The 17,918-nt window shown below is 37.2% G+C and overlaps 1 pseudogene; it reads right to left on the reverse strand.

Annotated features, from left to right (window-relative positions):
• Positions 1–11,665: 11,665 nt before the first annotated feature.
• Positions 11,666–12,858, reverse strand: LOC138146748 (protein phosphatase methylesterase 1 pseudogene; annotated as a pseudogene).
• Positions 12,859–17,918: the final 5,060 nt, after the last annotated feature.

The following is a 17,918-nucleotide window of genomic DNA, read 5'->3' on the forward strand; positions in this document are numbered from 1 at the left end:
GTGGGGTAGTTAGGTGGTACAGTGAGTAGAGCACCTGCCCTGGAGTCAGGAGGACCTGAGTTCAAATCCGGCCTCAGACACAACACAAAAACTAGCCTGTGACCTTGGGCAAGTCATTTAACCCCAACTGTTCTTCCAAAAAAGCAAAAATAAATGGGGGAGGGGCAGCTAGGTGGAGCAGTGAATAGAGCACCGGCCCTGGAGTCAGGAGGACCTGAGTTCAAATGCAGGCTCAGACATTTAACACACACATATAAACTAGCCATATGACCTTGGGCAAGTCACTTAACCCCACATGCCCTACCCTTCCCCTTCCAAAAAGCAAAAACAAAAAAAAATTAAAAAAAGAAATTATGATACTATAATCCCTTGATCCTAAAATAGTTTGCATTCTTCCTTTTAACAATAACCAGTCATGGAGCTTATATCCAACAGCAACACACCAAACTTTAGCCCGCTATAGATTCCCACCTTAGCCCTCAACCTTTGCCAAGAAACTGACCTCTATCCTCACTCCTTTGAGACAGTCATCAGCTTCTTGAAAAAGTTACATTGTAACTGCCGTCTGGTAAACCACAGCCTGAAATACACAAGTACCATTTGGGAAAACTATCTCTGGCCACTAATGTACTCAAACCTTGCTACTGAAATCTCTTCCTGGAAGGAACAGGCGCTCCTGGAAACGTTCTCTTTGTTCTCTTTGGTTGTGATGGGTACAGAGGGGCTTGGTAACCTTAATCCTTCATTTAGCTTTGGTTAGGAGTTGAAAGAGTTGCACAATTTGAACAAAAATAGATGAGTTACAATCCGCATTTTATTTTATTCTCTTAAAAACATTATTCTGATAAGGGGTTGATAGGACTCACCACACTGCCAAAGAATAACATACATTCAAAAAAGGTTAAGAACCCATACTCTAAGGAGAAGTTTACATATATTCAAAGACAAAAAGTAGGCATAAAAGATAATGTTGAAGATCCTATTAATTAAAAAGGGTTATAACTGAAAACAAAGAAAAAGACAATATAACTAATAAGGAGAGAAGTTTAAGTGTTGTAAAAAGGCAGCTAGGTGGTACACAGAGTAAAATGCCAAACTGGATGTTAGGGAAACTCATCTTTTTTAGTTCAAATTAGACCTTATACACTTGCTTGTGTGACTATGGACAATTCACTTCAACCCTTTTTGACCCCATTATATCATCTTTAAAATGATCTGGAAAAGGAATGGTAAACCACGCCAGCATTTCTACCAGAGGTAATATGTGTTATACTGATGTTTAATTCTCTTTACCCTTTGACTTCAGTGAACTCTCTTTAACTCATTTCAGTTTTACCTCACTTCCATTCGCAGACTGTAAATCCTATCCAGATTATACCACTATGACCCCAAATGGGGTCACAAAGAGTCAGGTCATGACTGAAACAACCAAAAAACAATACGTCTTTTGTAGAATAAGGCAACATTATTTGAATATTCAATGAACTAAGGCAAGTTAGAAGTTCTAAAAAATATTCTGGGAATCTTTGCTTGGGTAAGTAATAGTCATTGTTAAAATAAAATGAGTAAGCTTTCTTTTCATTCTAATATGATAACATTGTTCTGAAAAATTTGGTGTTAATTATTATAGCTTCTCAGCCCTTATTCTCATCCTTCTATTGGGGCCTGACTGTCTTTTTCCATTAAATAACATATGTACAAATACTGACAGTCAGAAAAATCCATGGTTATATATAATATGTAATACTTTAAAAATAAATTCTAGTTTTTCATATTAAACTAGTTTACAAATCAAATGGCAATATTTCATTCATTTACTAGTAATTTTGCTGTCACCAATATTGTTCATTTAAAACCTAAACATGATACTAACACTGGTAAAGGATTCATTTTTAGAAAAATAATGAAGAATGAGAAAGAGGGGCAGAGAGTGATACCTAGAAATAATTGTTGTTTAGAAGAATATCTAAATGCTTCCAAGAACCAAACTATTTCATAGAGATCAAATATCTGTTAAAAAATAGCCTTTTTTTGTTCTAATTCCTGACAAAGATGTTTTTAAGCAGCAGCCACTTTCAGCAGACCTCTAACAATGGGAGGATTGATGATACATAATACCTGTGTTCGAAGTTTTCCCTTCATTTTTCTTTCTTTCTGGGTGTGATTCAGTGTGTTGGTGATGACCTTTAAAGTCTTGAATGGTCTGAGACAGAGTTACCTGAGTGATTGCTTCTTACTTTGTTCCCAAGCATAGCTTTTAGAGAATAGACTGTTTATGTGTTGGTGTGCCAGTCCTAGGAGACTGATTCTTCAGGACAGGCAGCTGAATTTTTCAAGGAGTGAGGATTTTAGAATTATTTTTTAAGTAACCACAGCAGCTTCCAGGCCAAATGACTTCTGAAGACTGGGTAGCTCATTTGGTTAAGTGGCATTATGTGTGTGTGTGTGTGTGTCTGTATGTGTGTCCATGTCTGTGTACCTATGTGTTTCTATATACTATGCTTTGTAATATGCACATTTTCTTCTACAGCTAAAAATACAAATGCATAAAATATAGGTGTATTTTCAGGTGGGGGTGGTATTTTTTGTCACGTGGAAATTGGATGCCCCATATTTGGTCCATTATTTTGCTGCTTTCTGTCTACAAGTCTTTTTTCTCATTCTCAACTTTTAGGAAAGAAAGACTAGCCACCTGCTTAAATTAGCACTAGCAATCACTCCCTTACAAACACTGGAAATGGCTAAAGATTTTTGGCCAATGCCTTATTCAGAAGGATCAAGAGTAGGTATTATCTTAATATTCTAAACACTTATAAAAATACCTCAGGACATTTCTTTGCAGAGGAGAGAGTCCTGCTGTGCTTGTGATCAACTAGGGTATCTGCAGCAGGAACTTCATTTCAGTAAGAGACATGTTCTGCTCTAACAAAGGGAGGTGGAGAGATCTGATTGTGACAAAACAAAACAAAGCAAAACCCCAACCCAGAAATCTAGACTATCAAGGACCAAAAAAAGTAAACTTATAATATGGATTGTATATGAGTTTTAGAGATAAAACTACTTTCGTACTTCACATTATACTTATGGTAAGGTATAATAAAAGCTAAATTGAATTCAGTTTTATTCCTTATTAATTTTTTTTTGTAGTAAGCAGGCCTGTTATGGATTTTAAAAATAAAGGATTACTTTGTGCTAATGTTTGTGCTATTTGAATGCATATCACATTTCCAAATTTGTTTCATTTTAATTCCATTCAACAAGCATTAAAGGCCAATTCTGGCCCTGTGTTAGGTGCTAGGCATACAAATGAAACAAAGAAATATGCCCTGCCTTCAAGGAGCTTATTGAAAGGATGAACTAGCTATATATATATATATATATATATATATATATATATATATATATATATGATACGAATGGCCGGCTCAAACAGACCATATGAGCCGATGAACACTTCCATACACACTTGTGTAATTCAAATCAATTGTCTGTCATTTAAAGCATCCTTTGAATTTATTTGAACAATTTTGCTCAGTCTATTGTTTAGTATCATGTACATAATCTAAAAGTAACACTCTACTTTATGAATGCTGTATAGTTTTGTTATGCACAGTTTTGAAGCATGAAGATATCAGGTAGAAAAGCAAATTTAATCTAATTTGAGGAAGGAGAAAATAGCAATAAAGGGGGATAGGGTGATTAGGGAAAGCTCTTCAGAAGAGGTAGCTTTTTAATTGAGCCTTTAGGAATTTTAAGGGATAGAGAGGAGAAAAAAGTAACTTCCAAGCATGGATGATAAGTTGTACAAATGTACAAATTCAGGAGAGTGAATGTAGAATTCAGAGAATGGCTAATAGTCCTATTTGGCTGGAATATGGAACATATAAAAGGGAAATCTCTTGATCTATGACTAGAAAAAATAAGTAGACAGCATTATGGAAGACTTTAGATGCCAGGTTAATGAGTTTTCATTTTCTCTTGGCAGTAAGAGAAAGAAACTTCTGCTTTCTGGAACGGCAGAGTGACTTAATCATACCTGTGCCTATGGAAAATGGTCTTGGAAACTGTGGGGCAGATGGTTTGAAGAGAGGAGATCATGGAGGCAAGGAAGAGACTTCGGAGGTTATTACAATTGTCTCAGTGAGGGCCTAAAATTGAGCAGTAGCTATAAAACTCCAAAGAAGGATTTGGGTGCCAGAGATATTATGGAGATAATTTAATATTACTTCTGAACTCATGAACCCAAGTTAATAGAGGAATAATAATTGTATAAAAAGAATTAAGGACATTTAGAGGAGTGAGTTCTATAGAACTCACTATCATGTAGTTTCAACTTTGAATTTGTTGAAATTGAGATGACAGTGAGACATGTTAAGCATCAGACAACTGACAATGCAAGATTGAATTTAAACTTTGGATTAAGACCAAATATATAGATTTTGAACTCAACATCATAAATATCATTATTGAACCCATGGAAGTTAATTAGATCATCAAGAGAGAGAATATAAAATGAAAAGAGAATATAAGAGGGTCCATGATAAATCCTTGAGAAATATTATTTAGGGATAAAGGATGAAAGATGATTTGTCTAAATGATGATTTTTCTAAATGCGTCATCAAATAGTAGGAAGAGAAGCCAAAGAGTGCTGTGTTACTTCCAAGACAGAAGTATCTAAGGAAAAATGGAGATCAGTAGTGCCAAAAGCTGCAGAGGTCAAAAGAATGGATATTAGAAAAGGCCACTGGTTTATCAGTCAAGTAATTATAAGTATCCTTATGGAACAAAAAAAGCTTCAAGCAAATTTTAGATATGAAAATGGGACGTACGGTGATCTGATTCTCAGGTCATGTTCAACCCTTGGAGAAAGAAGAACTTGAGAGTATAGATGCAACCACAAAGTAAGTATACAAATTCATATTTAATTATGTACACAATACTATACAGCATATATAAATGGTTAACTTTCGTAGAGGATGAATAATAGCAATTTACATTCATGTGGAACTGCAGACCTCTTCCCTCACATCAGTTTAATGGATGACAATGCGACTAGGAAGTGAAAAATGAATGAGATATGACTACTATGGTCATATATTAGTATCCCATTAGAAATTTCATCATGGTTATGTTACTGTTTTGGTTTCAGGATTTAATTAGACTGGAAGAATGCAGACATATGGAAAGACTTGTGAAGTTGTATAAGGAAAATCAACAGTATTGGAATAAAATATATATTGACTAAAGGCCTAGGGTTCTAGATTCATTGAGCATTATCAGAAGAATAGTCTTTAGAGAACACAGTTTCACAATCTTATCTGAGTGAGCACTAGAGACTAATACAATAATATAGTTAAAAGTAATTTTAAAAGATAGATTTAGAAAAAGAACAAAGAAGAAATGCATTATTATTTTATTTGTAGATTTTGTTACATTACTTTTAGATGACTTTTAATTAATTTGTATTTTAACATTTATCTGTAGATGTTTTTCATCTCTTTGTATTATGTATCTACTAATTTAGAATTCTATTAAGTTTATGGTAATAAAAGGACCAGACAGGCTCATAGTTATGAGTAATGATTACTAGATGGGAATGATGCCCTGGAGGAATAAATTTGAACCAGTTTCATAGAGAATCCTAGTGCAGCATCAAACATCAGGTGGATTCTGCAGTAAAGTGGAACATTTTGGAGACATTTGTGGAAATCAGTGATCACCTGAACCACTCATGTTGCTGCACTTGTTTAATATTTTTGCTGTTAATTAATACAGGATTTAACACACATTTTCTTAAAAGTGGAGGAAATTATTATTTTTTTTAAATGAGGAAATGCTCATCACCAGTAAATACTCTTAGCGGTCCTGCTACAGGTTTTTAAAAAGTGTGAGAATTTGGCATTGATATCTATTTGAACTGTGAATTCTTTGAAGTGCAAAGTTAATCCATGTATACCTTAAGGAGTGAAGCATAAGACAGACTTGTACTTCTTAACAAGTTTTTAAATGTGTGGACCTCCAGGGATGTGTATGCATACATGCTGACCTAATTGTGCGTGTTAGGTATGCACCCTACAAGTTAGTTAAAATTTATACAGTTTGTGCTCAGAATGGCATTTGTAAAGGGTAAGAACTGAAATTCAAAGTAATTTTAACTTGTAATATGCATCATTCTCAGCAAAAGATTACTTATGTATCACATTTGATGTTCATCTGTTCTTAATTATAGTTAAGAAACAAGAAACATTTTTAATAGTGGGAAAAGGATAATATTTTCCTTTCAATCTGTTTCTCCATCTGTATTCCGGTAGCCCCCCTCCATATGCATGTACAGATTCTAGCAGAGAAATGAATGAACAACATAATTGCTTCTATCTCAGTTCACCTAAAACAAAATTTTAACAGTCTAAGTTAGAGTTCTGCATCCTTCTTGAGGGCCAGTGTAGGGAGTGGGGAACAAATGCATTTACATTTTGATGAGGCAGTGGAGAGAGTGGACTTGGGTTCAAATTCTGTCACTGTTGCTTATTACCTCTGTGATATGAGGAACAAAAGCATTCTGTGATTCAATTTCTTTATCTATAAAATCAAAGTGTTTGGGGTTTAGTTCTAGCTCTAAATTTATAATCATATTGTTCCCTTCAAAAGAGGCAGGTAATCTGCCATAAGGTATCTGATTATAGGCCATACAACTAAAACAAAATCTTTTTAAGGTAATACATATATTGGGATATGGGTTAGATATGTGTTTTCACTGATAAGGAGAACTCACAGACTGTGGATATTTCTACTTCCAATCGGGGCCAATGTCATCTCTGCAACTGTAATAAGATTTGCCCAGAGTACTGAGAAGTTAAGTAACTTGCCTAAGGTCTTATAGCCACTAAGTATCAAAGGTTGAACTTGAACCTAATTCTTCATAGTTTTAAGGCCATTTTTCTACCAAAACATCATATTGCTTATTTCCTCCATGTTTGTATATGTATGTATGCAGGAACACACATGCTCTGAAAATGAGTACCTCATTGTCTCATATTAAGTTTATACATTTATGTATTGTTCAAATATGTACGTGTGTGTACACACATATGTATATATTGAAAGAATTTCATAGGAAAATATAAAGTCACACTTTGATTGAAAAAGAAATAACTTCAATTTTTCGAATACAAGAAGGATCATGGTAGTGAGAATGATCAGGTCCCTATCCACTAAACAATGTGCTTCCCTATGCTTTCCCATCTTGTTTGATTCTGACCTAAAGCTTTCCATTAACCTCCCACAGAGAATCCACATAGCACCCTGGAGGTTTTCTTCTGACTCCTTCAGTAAATCTTACATACTAATATACCAATATACTACACAGACTATCAATCTGTTGTCTTTCATTCATGACTTAGCCACCCTCCATTTCTCGTCCTACGTGTTTTCAGTAATTTTTCAATCGCATCCTTTAAGTCATAGCTAGTAAAATGATGCAGTTTACTTTCCCATCATGTCTGGATCTTTTTCCCCTTTGTATTACCTGTAATCTCGTTTCTTCTGAAATTATGGTGTTTCATTATTTGTCAATTACAAAATATTACTGGGGGAATATGGACATTAAAGAGATAGGCTTTTTCAGTAGCAGGACTTATAGGGTCATTTAAATTATAGCACAACTTCCCAAGTATGAGCCAGCTTTGTATGCCTTCTTCACTGCCCAGGTTTTGTCTACCTAATGGAGCTCTCTAATATACAAATATTACTGTATTATTTTGTAACCTGGGATATGTAAGTTTTCCAAATTATCTCCCCTCAATGTGGACAGCCATATGTTTTGTTTTTTAAGTATAGATTTTAGTAAGTAGGCTTTGTAGTGTTCAGGGTCTCCATTCATTTCATAGAATGCCAAATAAAAAAAAATAGGAATATTTGGGGAAGCAGTAATGAGATAAGTACCATCAAACCTAACTCTACACTGCTTTTTTTTCTAACAAAGTTTTCCCCTATTAATATCAGGTTATGATTATACCAATGGATTTGGATCCAGGAGCCCTGGGTTTAGTCTCTTGCTAGCTGTGTGACCTTACCCTAGTCATTTAATCTCTCTGAATTACTATTCCCTCTTTCATAAAATGATGGTTGAGCTATAAAGCACCCAGGTTTGTTGTGAGGAAAGACCTTTGAAGATTTTACAGTACTACTATATAAATGTAAGTGATTATATGCTAAAAGCATGCACACTTGACAGATAGTAGCTCCCAAGAGTCCTATCCTAATAATGTCACAGAAATAGAAAAAAAAATATTGACTAAAAAATAATAAATGCTCATATCATTCCAAATTGGGATTACAGTTGTAGAGGCATAAGGAACCTAATTGACTATGTGGACCAGCCCTCATCATGTTTTGCTTTTTGTTTTTGTTTTTTGCTTTTTGGAGGGCAATTGGGGTTAAGTGACTTACCCCACGTCACACGGCTAGTTTTTATGCTGTGTCTGAGGCTGGATTTGAACTCAGGTCCTCCTGACTCCAGGGCAGGTTCTCTATTCACTGCACCACCTAGCCGCCCTAACCCTCATCATTTTTTTGGATTTAAAAAATAATGTTTAGAGAGGTAAAGTAATTTGCCCAGAGTCACACAGTGAATGTCAGAAGCAAGATTTGGACTCAAGTCCTCTATTCCCAGAGCCAGTATACTCTGGATTCTGTCACATGGTCTCCTCATATATTTGCAATTAAAGATACTACCTAAAATAGAGATTTACTTTCCAATTCCCTCTGCTTTACCTTTTATTTAGGTCAAAATGCTTCTTAAAAATTTTAGACAATAATTGAATTCTCTGGCAGCACATTGTAATCTTGTTCATTTACTAACGACCTATTTGATAGCCCTAGAGTTTGTAAAAGAGAAATTTGGCAAATAAGCAATCAAAGTCCTCATAGCTTATCATGGGACGTCATGTTAAGGTGGTTTAATTATTTACAGTACTCAAAAACTGTAGCCTATATGCATCTTTGGAAAATTTTGTTCAGGTAATAAAATGGTAATAAATATGGCTTCCCTGTACCCCACAGCTATTAAATCTTGGCCCCAGAATTGGGTGTGGGAATTTTAAAGTAATAAATTAGTGAGGTTTAACCACAGTTTTCTTTGGCTTGGCTAAGTATTCCATTTTTCAAGTGGTTTAGACACACCATTTATTAACTACCTAGATGTCTGAATCCTCCCAAGATGTATAAAATGGGCTAGACATCTTGTACCATGGACTCTACTGTCAAGGAGCCTAGTACCCAGGGGGAAACAAGCTAATGCTACAAAATAAGATCATGTGGAAAGTGTTGCTTCCCCAGGACAGCCACACACAACATCCCATTACCCTCCCAAATATGTTAAACACTTATTGACGAAAATGTCACTTGGATCTGAAAGCTTCCTACATGCCATTTTTACAAGTCTTTCTTCTCACTTTTCCTACTGCTGTAAAGAACTTCTCTTTCACTTCTTTACTCCAACTGTAAGTTCAGATTTATCTTTAGGTGTTAGTTCTTAAAGAGTCAACCTTGGACACTGTTTTCTCCTTTTACAGAAAATGTATAAATCCTGAAATGAAGCTAAATATTATCCACTGTGCTGATGGTGCCTAAAACTGTGTCCAGACAGCTATATTGGGTTCCTAAGTTTTTCTGTTTAGTCTTTATATCTGAATTTTAAAACCATTCTTTTTTTTCTTCTTTTCAGAGAGTAGATATGAGGCATATGTTGAACTACAATGAACAGGATATATATCTGAATCCTCACGCTTTGTCTGAATCTCTGGTTCTGACACTCAGTCTGGTTTATGCCTGTATCTGCTCTCCATCTGGAGTATTCACTGGATCTCTAAATATCATCCCTGGCTCCTGCACCCAGTCCTGAGTCAATTTTCCTTCTCTACCTGTCTCATAGTCTATTCTTTCCTCCAGTGTTATGTGACCCATGGCTACCTTTCTTCCTTTCTCTGACATATACTTTCTCTATCCTGTATCCATACTCATATTTAGCAGCACTATAACTATAGAAGTCAGTACTCCAAGTTTTAAAAGGTAACAACATGTCATCAAACTCCATTTCTCTTTAATTAAGCTGTCTTTTGGTAGGCATAAATCATTAGCGTTACAGTTTTAACTAATTAGTTTTAGTTAAAAAAAAGTGGAGAGATCAATGCAAAATAATTATTCAAATTATTTTTTAAAAAATACTAGTTTATGTGATGTTTGACCGATTGACCAGAAATTTCAACACACTTTTTCTTTTTGGCCAGGTAGGCTGGGAATATTTGTTTTCTTTAAACAAGATCATAAATACCAAAGTGACAGAGGGGTCTAGATGCCTGACTGTGTAATAGGACAGAGTGGTTTGAAGTGAGGAACAGGGTAGGGCAGAAACAGCACCTAAGACACAAAATAGGCATGGCTTTTGGTGACCTCCCCCCCCCCCCAACACTAGGGTAACATGACATCTTCCCTTGTGGTGGAGTGAATGAGGAGGGGTCAGCTGTGCTGCTTCTATGAAAGAAAACCCATGGGAACTACTCAGGCTATGAAGAGGCAGATTTGGGAAAGGCAAACACACACTTTGCACCACGCCACAACTCAATGGGCGTAATCCTGGCAACTCCCTGGATAGAATGCACTCATTCAAGCAAGGCCAATTAGTGGCAGATAGGGTAGCACTGGGGAGGTAGAAAATCCAGCCAAGGGGAGCTGGTGGGTGATTACCCCCCTGAGACGGAGTAATATAAGACAGCCAGAGCTCAGTATGTGGTGTGGGCAGTTTGTTGAGAGTACAGTATAGTCTGGGTCTGAGAGATATGATAGTACAATATACAATGTATGGGTTAAGTAGAAGATGGTGGCATAATGTGCTTGGATTGGACCCTACCTGGTTTCCTTGGCAGGCCCTGGTACATGCAGCATCCTCTCTCCCTGATCCCATGTGCCTAACCCATACTAGGAATTGTGCCTAAGTCTGGGTTGCTGTCACCCCTGGGGTAGAAGCATATATCAGCCTCTAGAGTGTGCTGAAAGGATCAAACCATGGAGAAAATAGTAACCTGACTGGTCATTTTATTTGAAGGAAAAAAGGTTCCTCATCCGTAAACATGACTGAAGTAATTTTCATGAATACTTTGGATATCTAAGGCTAAGCCAAAGAAAAGTTCCCTTCATTACCTTTATCCTTCCCATTGTCACCCCAAGACTGGCAAAGAGACTTCCCAGCATTGAACTAGGTCACCACCCTGTCTCCCCAGGAGGAGACTGGCAGGGCCCAGTTAGGGTCCCTGAAAGCAAGGAGCTCACTTAGGGACTTCAGCCAAAGTGCTAAAAATGTGGCACCTCCACCCTACGACTGGTCATTTTGGTTTTGGAAATATGGCCTCTTTTTTGGGGGGGCGTGCATAGGGTGGGGTGAGATGGGAAGAGACAAGAAACTTTTGGGGCCTAGAAGAAGTTTGGAATTGGGGAGACTGATGCCTATCAGAGATCTTGAAGAATATGTTTTGTCAAGAATATGTATAGACATTTTACATGTGTTGGGGACACTAGTTCTAGCAATGAGCTGATGTCTTGTGGCTGGGCTGGGGACAAAGTGAGGAAGATACAGCTATATCACAGTGCCCTCTGGTGTGGTATATTTACAATGGATCTTGGTGCTAAAGGATGTCAGTACACTAACCGCCAGGGAAGACTCACTGAAATCCACCAACAGGCTCTGTAAACCTGCCAGGAATCAAGAAAGTTGCAACAGCTTCAGCTACCTTGTCAGGAGCATCTTCATGAACAACATGCCCACACTGAGGAAGGACCTGCATCTGAAAATTTCCTTTCATCTGGCCAGTTGTGAGATCTTTATCTAGCCTGTCAACACCTGCCAGAAGCAGTAGCTTAGGGGTAGGATAGCTAAAGAGATTGGATAAGCCTCTGAACCAACCACCCCAGTACATTCCTGTTTTTGCCAGTTCGATTGCCCAGGTGTACGGGTGGTCCTTCTTGGTCTCAGTATCATTCTTCTTCTTTCTTTTATTAACAGTTTCACTTGCTTCTTCACCCTCCTCTTCTTCCTCTACGATCCCTTCCACCATGGTTTTAGAGACTTCAGGACTTAGAGCCCCTTCACATTGTTTGACTTGGACAACCATTGAAACTCGAGCAGATTCCAGATTCCGTATTTGGCCACTCTTTACATTCTCCAGGGAACTGAAGGTTTTCGGGAGACCTCCTAAGAAAGTCTGCGTGCTATTTAGAGCATCCATTGCGGTACCTTCACCGCGGTACAGAGACCCAATAAACTTGGCACCAAATTGGATGCTGCTGTATGGACTGCAATGGCACCTCCCGTGCTGTGACCAATCAGCATGATAGGAGGAGGAGGAGGATCTCCATACCTAGCTTCAGCAACGTTCCCTACATCCTTTGCCATAGTTTCTGCAGACAGATCTTTGGAATTCTTGACTTTTGTCTTGCGGTGACTCTTCAGATTCAATGCCACAATCCAACAATGAATTCTGCTAATGATTGCCTCAGTGAACACAGCCTAGGAGAGGGCAGAGTGGCGTCCTCCATGTAGCAGCAGCAAGACCGGGCCCTCTGAGCCACTCTTCTAAATTCAAAAAGTATCTTTGTCAGTTTCATTCTCCACCACCACGCCTTCCATGGAGTCAAAGTACTGGTTCCAGGAAACAGGGGAAAAGTCTCGTTTTCTTCCAGGGCCCATGTGCAGTTTGGCTCCCCTCTGGTCGTCCCCGCCACCTGACACGGGGTTGGGGGGGAGGCGAGGGGTGGGGGCTGGAGGGCAGGAGGCCCAAGTGCATGGTCTTTCCTAAAGCCAACATGAAAGGAGAGGAAGGAGGCCTAGGCCGCCCCATATCCCTTCCTGCGCCGGGTCTTGCCTAGGCACCACCTCTGGGACAAGCCCACTTAGATTGTAGCATAATAGGCAGGAGGACTAGCCCAGGCTAGTCCTCTCCCCACCCCCTCCACCAGCGTCCACGCCCCTTTCCTTGTAGCCTAGCCTAGCCACTCCTCCGAGCTCCTCTCTTGGGAGAGCTGGCCAGAAGAAAACTCAATTTTCTTTAGGCAAAATTAGTTAATTTGTTTTGCTCTTAAAGGGGAAGAGCGCTGAATAATGATGATGATGATGTTGATGATGATGATAACTGAGTAAGAAGGACCTAGTTTCAATTCTTAGCTCTGAAAATTACTTTCAATGTGATGAGTGGCAATAAATCACACATTTATACAGATTTTTGCTGAATTGGTGGAGTACAGGAGGAAGATATAAGAATATTTAGATTATATCCCGAGGTGGGAGCAACCTCAAAAGTTACATAGTCTGACAAACTTAGTGTATAGATAAGGAAACTGAAGTCCATGGAGGGTGTGATTTACATGATTTTAAAGATAGTAAACTCTGGACAGCTAGATGACCCAGTGAATAGAGCACAGGCCCTGGAGTCAGGAGGACCTGAGTTCAAACCCAGTCTCAGACATTTAACTAGTTGTGTGACCTTGGGCAAGTCACTTAATCTCAATTGCCCTCCAAAAAGCAAACAAACAAACAAACAAAAACAAAAAAGATAGTAAACTCCAGAGGCAGGATTGAATCCAGATCTGTTTCCAGACTTGGTGTTCTTTCTGCTGTATCACCCCCCCACCCCGTTTTCTATCTTGGGTTTCTCATCCACAAAACTGGAGACAGTGTTTGTACCATATTTGTGACATGATTATTTAGGGGAAAAAAAGTTTGTTGTTGTTTAAGGGAAAATCTTCTACAAAATTTAAATAACTATACAAGTATACATGCTACAAAGTAGGATTTTTAAAAATCAACAAATAGATGTTCTTAATGCAGTAGAAAGAGTGTTAAATTTAGAGTCAAAAGAACATGGGTTCATATCATACTTCTGGTGTATATTGACTACAGGACCTTGGGCAAGTCCCCTCACTTTCCTGAGCATCAATTTCTTCATCTAGGAAATGAAAGGGAGGTTTAGATAAACTCTAAGGTCCTTTTCAAATCTAAATTTATGACCTATCATCCAACTTATTCTTCACACCACTTCTTTTCTACCAAATTTCTTTTCAGATTTGATTTTAATATTTATTTAACAGTCTTTTAAAATATTTACACTAACTCCAAAATTTCAGCGAGGCAGAAAATAAATATTTTGCATCATACTGATAATATGGTGGTGAAAATACACTAAATGAAAGTATTCAGTGTCCTTTAAATTTCACCTGTAAATTTTCTTAAGCAAAGCTTTTTGTGTTTATTTTCTCCAATGATGAGATGATAACATCACTTGAATTAAAATGAACAGGGTCAGTATCAATAGCTTGTTGCTTTAATAAAGAGAGATAGCTGAGGAATTTTTAGTTCTTTTGTCTGAAGCCTTTCTGAATTAACTGTCAACTAATATTTTATTCAAAAGTTGATGGTGGTTTGGTGAGTATAGCCAAGGACAATCAGGCTTATGATGGGAATAGTTATTCTCTTTATTATTCCTTATAGCCATTACTATACCCTTGATCTTTGCACAAGATGCCATTTGACATTGCTTTTCATTTTGTATGCATGGTTTGGGCATGATCCAAATTGGGGATTTTGTTTCATAATATTTAGTCTTCTGAATCTATCTCTACACAATAACAAAGGAGCTTAGTATTCCAGGGATACATATCCTAAATCCTCCTTGCCACCCTTTCTCCCTCATTTCTTCTACATTATTGAGGCCACTGCTTTCCCATACCCTTTATTTTACCTTTATTCTTTTTCCTTCTTTGTTTCCTTACCTCATGCATGCTTTACACTAGATAACTTTTTTTAACTTCCTTTTAACTCTTATTATATACTTCTACCTGATTTCAATTTTTACTGCTCTCTCTGTCTCCCATATCTATCAAACTTTCCTTTTTGTTCTTTTTCTAGTTGGCAATTTGTAAATGAGATGGAAGAGTTACTTTCTCCTCCTGCTTGGGCCATGATTAGTCAGGGTGTATATTTCATCTCTTGTTTTCATTATTCCAGTTCTGACTCAGGGTAGAGTCATTTATTTCAGCTCTGCCATATTGCTTCCTCACAAGCAATCCTTGTGAGGTCCTATTCTTCTAAATTATAAATTTATAAATCACATATATTCAATATCTTTGACTCAATATGACAATTTTTTTATATTTAAAAAGTACTTGTTGATTACCTAATATGTGCTTAACGTTCTGGTAAGAGCTAAAAGAGATAGAGAGGAAACAGCAAAATACTCCCATTCTCAAAAAGATTTCAAATCTTTTTTTGGGGAGGCAAGACTCACAGGCATCAAACAGATCTCAATATTCTTCAACCATATCCCATGCTTTCTCACTTCTAAGTCTTTGCTCACTCCCTATGGATAGAGTGCAACAATTAAAGTCAAGAGTTCTAGGTTCAGTTCCCATCTGAGACCCTATCTAAAGAGATGTTTCTACATTTGTGCAATGTACCTCTAGGATTCTTATGGCTCAGAGAAACCATGCTTCAAACAAGCAAACAAACAAACAAAAAGATAACGCATGACCTATCAAATAAAAGCAGTCCAAGCAAGGACATAAAAGTAGTACACAAGGAAGTTCCTTCCTTTAGAGTGTCAAAAGCTTCCTCCTCAAGCAATACTTTGTTTTGTTTTGCTTTATTTTCTGAAGGATTGTCAGTTTCATTATAGATCAATTTATTTGGGAGTAAAATTAATTTGAACTGCTCCCAACACTCTTCCACAGCATCCTGGCTCAAAATATTTTTGGTCTGTGATAGGAGTGGAAGGATTGACTCAGCCTGCCCCAATTCTCCTATCATCCTGCTCCACAACAGTTAACCCCTGACCTCTGGCAAATCCTACAAGCTTCAGCTTCTCAGCACAACTCTCATCTTCTTATGTCTCCAGAATATTTAAGAGGCCTCATCAAAACAGCAGAAACAGATAAAGACTTACTATGGGACTCCATGTGTTGCTTCCCACCCAGCTTGCTTCAAACCCTCTCTCTGACATATATCTGCTTTGTGTCCTTGGGCAAGCCGCTATAGCATTGTAGGCAAATCAAGAACCAACTTCTGTTGGTAGAGGGGGTTTCATCATTAGTTGTTCCATGAAAAATTGAAATCACATGGTTAGTCCAAAAAAAATGTTTTTTTAGTATGTTATTCTCTCTTATGTCCTATAATCTGTTAGGTTAAGAAAAATAAGATAATGCTTTGCATGCAGTGAAATGTTTAATAAAGACTGCTGACTTATATAAATAAAATAGAAAACATTGCAAATGATATTGTAAGACAATGAACATTATAGGGATTCATAAGAGATCAGTGATTGCCAAAATGTAAGATAGTTTAAACAACTAAAAAGAAAATCAATGTAATGAAAATAACATATGACAAGAACATCATCAGTCTGATGTGTGTGCGTGTGCGTGAGTGCATGTGTGTGTGTGTCTGTGTTTGTGTGTTCCTTATAGCCTTGAGAAATACGTTGGGAATAATCTTTTAAGTGTCTTTGCTTCTATCGAGTTTATTTAATTACTGACTTTCTATTTTTATGTAATTTTCTCTGGTTCATTTTGTATTCCCTGAACAACTGAAACAATAAGGAAAGACAAAGGAACTCTGAAATACTTATCAGTGCCAAAGAGACAGGTGGAAGTTCTGCACACACCTAGGGGATCTATTAATATCACAAGGGACACCAGTTGTAACATGTTTTTCCTCCTGTGATCTCTGTGTGGGAATGTTGTCCAAAGTAGGCAATCACAATATGGGGTGGGCAAAACAACCTCAATCACTAAAAGGTCACAATCAGAGAGATCAAAATATACATTGTTGCCAAGTCTGAAGGAAAAAGTCGATTTGGGAAAGACAGGGAAATTAATTGATCCAAAAATGTAATTAGTGCCCTTTCAAATGCAATAGGTTTTATTTTCTGATTCTGTATACGAACCAGACCTAAAATGTTAACCAATTTATTTATCCTTGTGATTTGCAAAATGGAACTGTCATCTAAGCATCTGGATCAATGGGCAAGAAAACAAAATTTTAAAATAATGTGGGCCAATACCTGTTCAATCAGAAAAGCTCATATTAAACAGATAAATATCCTACACTATGATATCTTATTGATAGATTTAAAAATCTATTTAGTACAAAAAGGAATTTAGCAGCTATAACTCAGACATCGAGAATTAATCTTTCTGTGATCTTAATGTTTTCAGAGAATTACTTCAGTCTCCAGAAAATTATTTAGGCATGAATAGATTATGAATTCCTCACAATCACCCAGGTCGATACTAAGAAGCTTTAGCTTCCACATCTTGGCTATCATATCTACTAGGATGGAACTGATACTTGAAAGTTAAATTAATTCTCTTCATCCTGATTATCCTATTGAGTATCTTAAAATATCAAGAATTTGTAATTTTGGAGTGGCTAGGTGGCACAGTGAATAGAGCATTGGCCCTGGAGCCAGGAGGACCTGAGTTCAAATTTGAGCTCAGACACTTAACACTTACTAGCCATTTGACCTTGGGCAAGTCACTTAACCCCAGCTGCCCTGCCCTCCCCATTTCAAAAAGAAAAAAAAAGGAATTGGCTTGCTTAGAAAGTGACTTGCAAGTACATTAATTCATATACTACTCAGGTAAAGTTTCAACAAATCTATTAGAAAGAGGGATGCTCATTATTCAGGAGATGAATGGAAACTTATTAGCTTTAATCTGTAGATTAATTATATATTGTAGATTACTGATGGATTTTAGGAAAAGTTTTGAATTTTGGGTGTCCAAATCTATTTTCTGATTGTATCAACTACTTTCTAAATGAAAGTCTCCAGTGCCTTACTGGAACTTGAAAGGAGGTAAATTCACCCAAGGTTTT

This window comes from Petaurus breviceps, unplaced genomic scaffold, assembly GCF_028583685.1.
Source record: "Petaurus breviceps papuanus isolate PSGF00001 unplaced genomic scaffold, PetGlider_PUasm1.0 90769, whole genome shotgun sequence".
Lineage (NCBI taxonomy): Eukaryota > Metazoa > Chordata > Mammalia > Diprotodontia > Petauridae > Petaurus > Petaurus breviceps.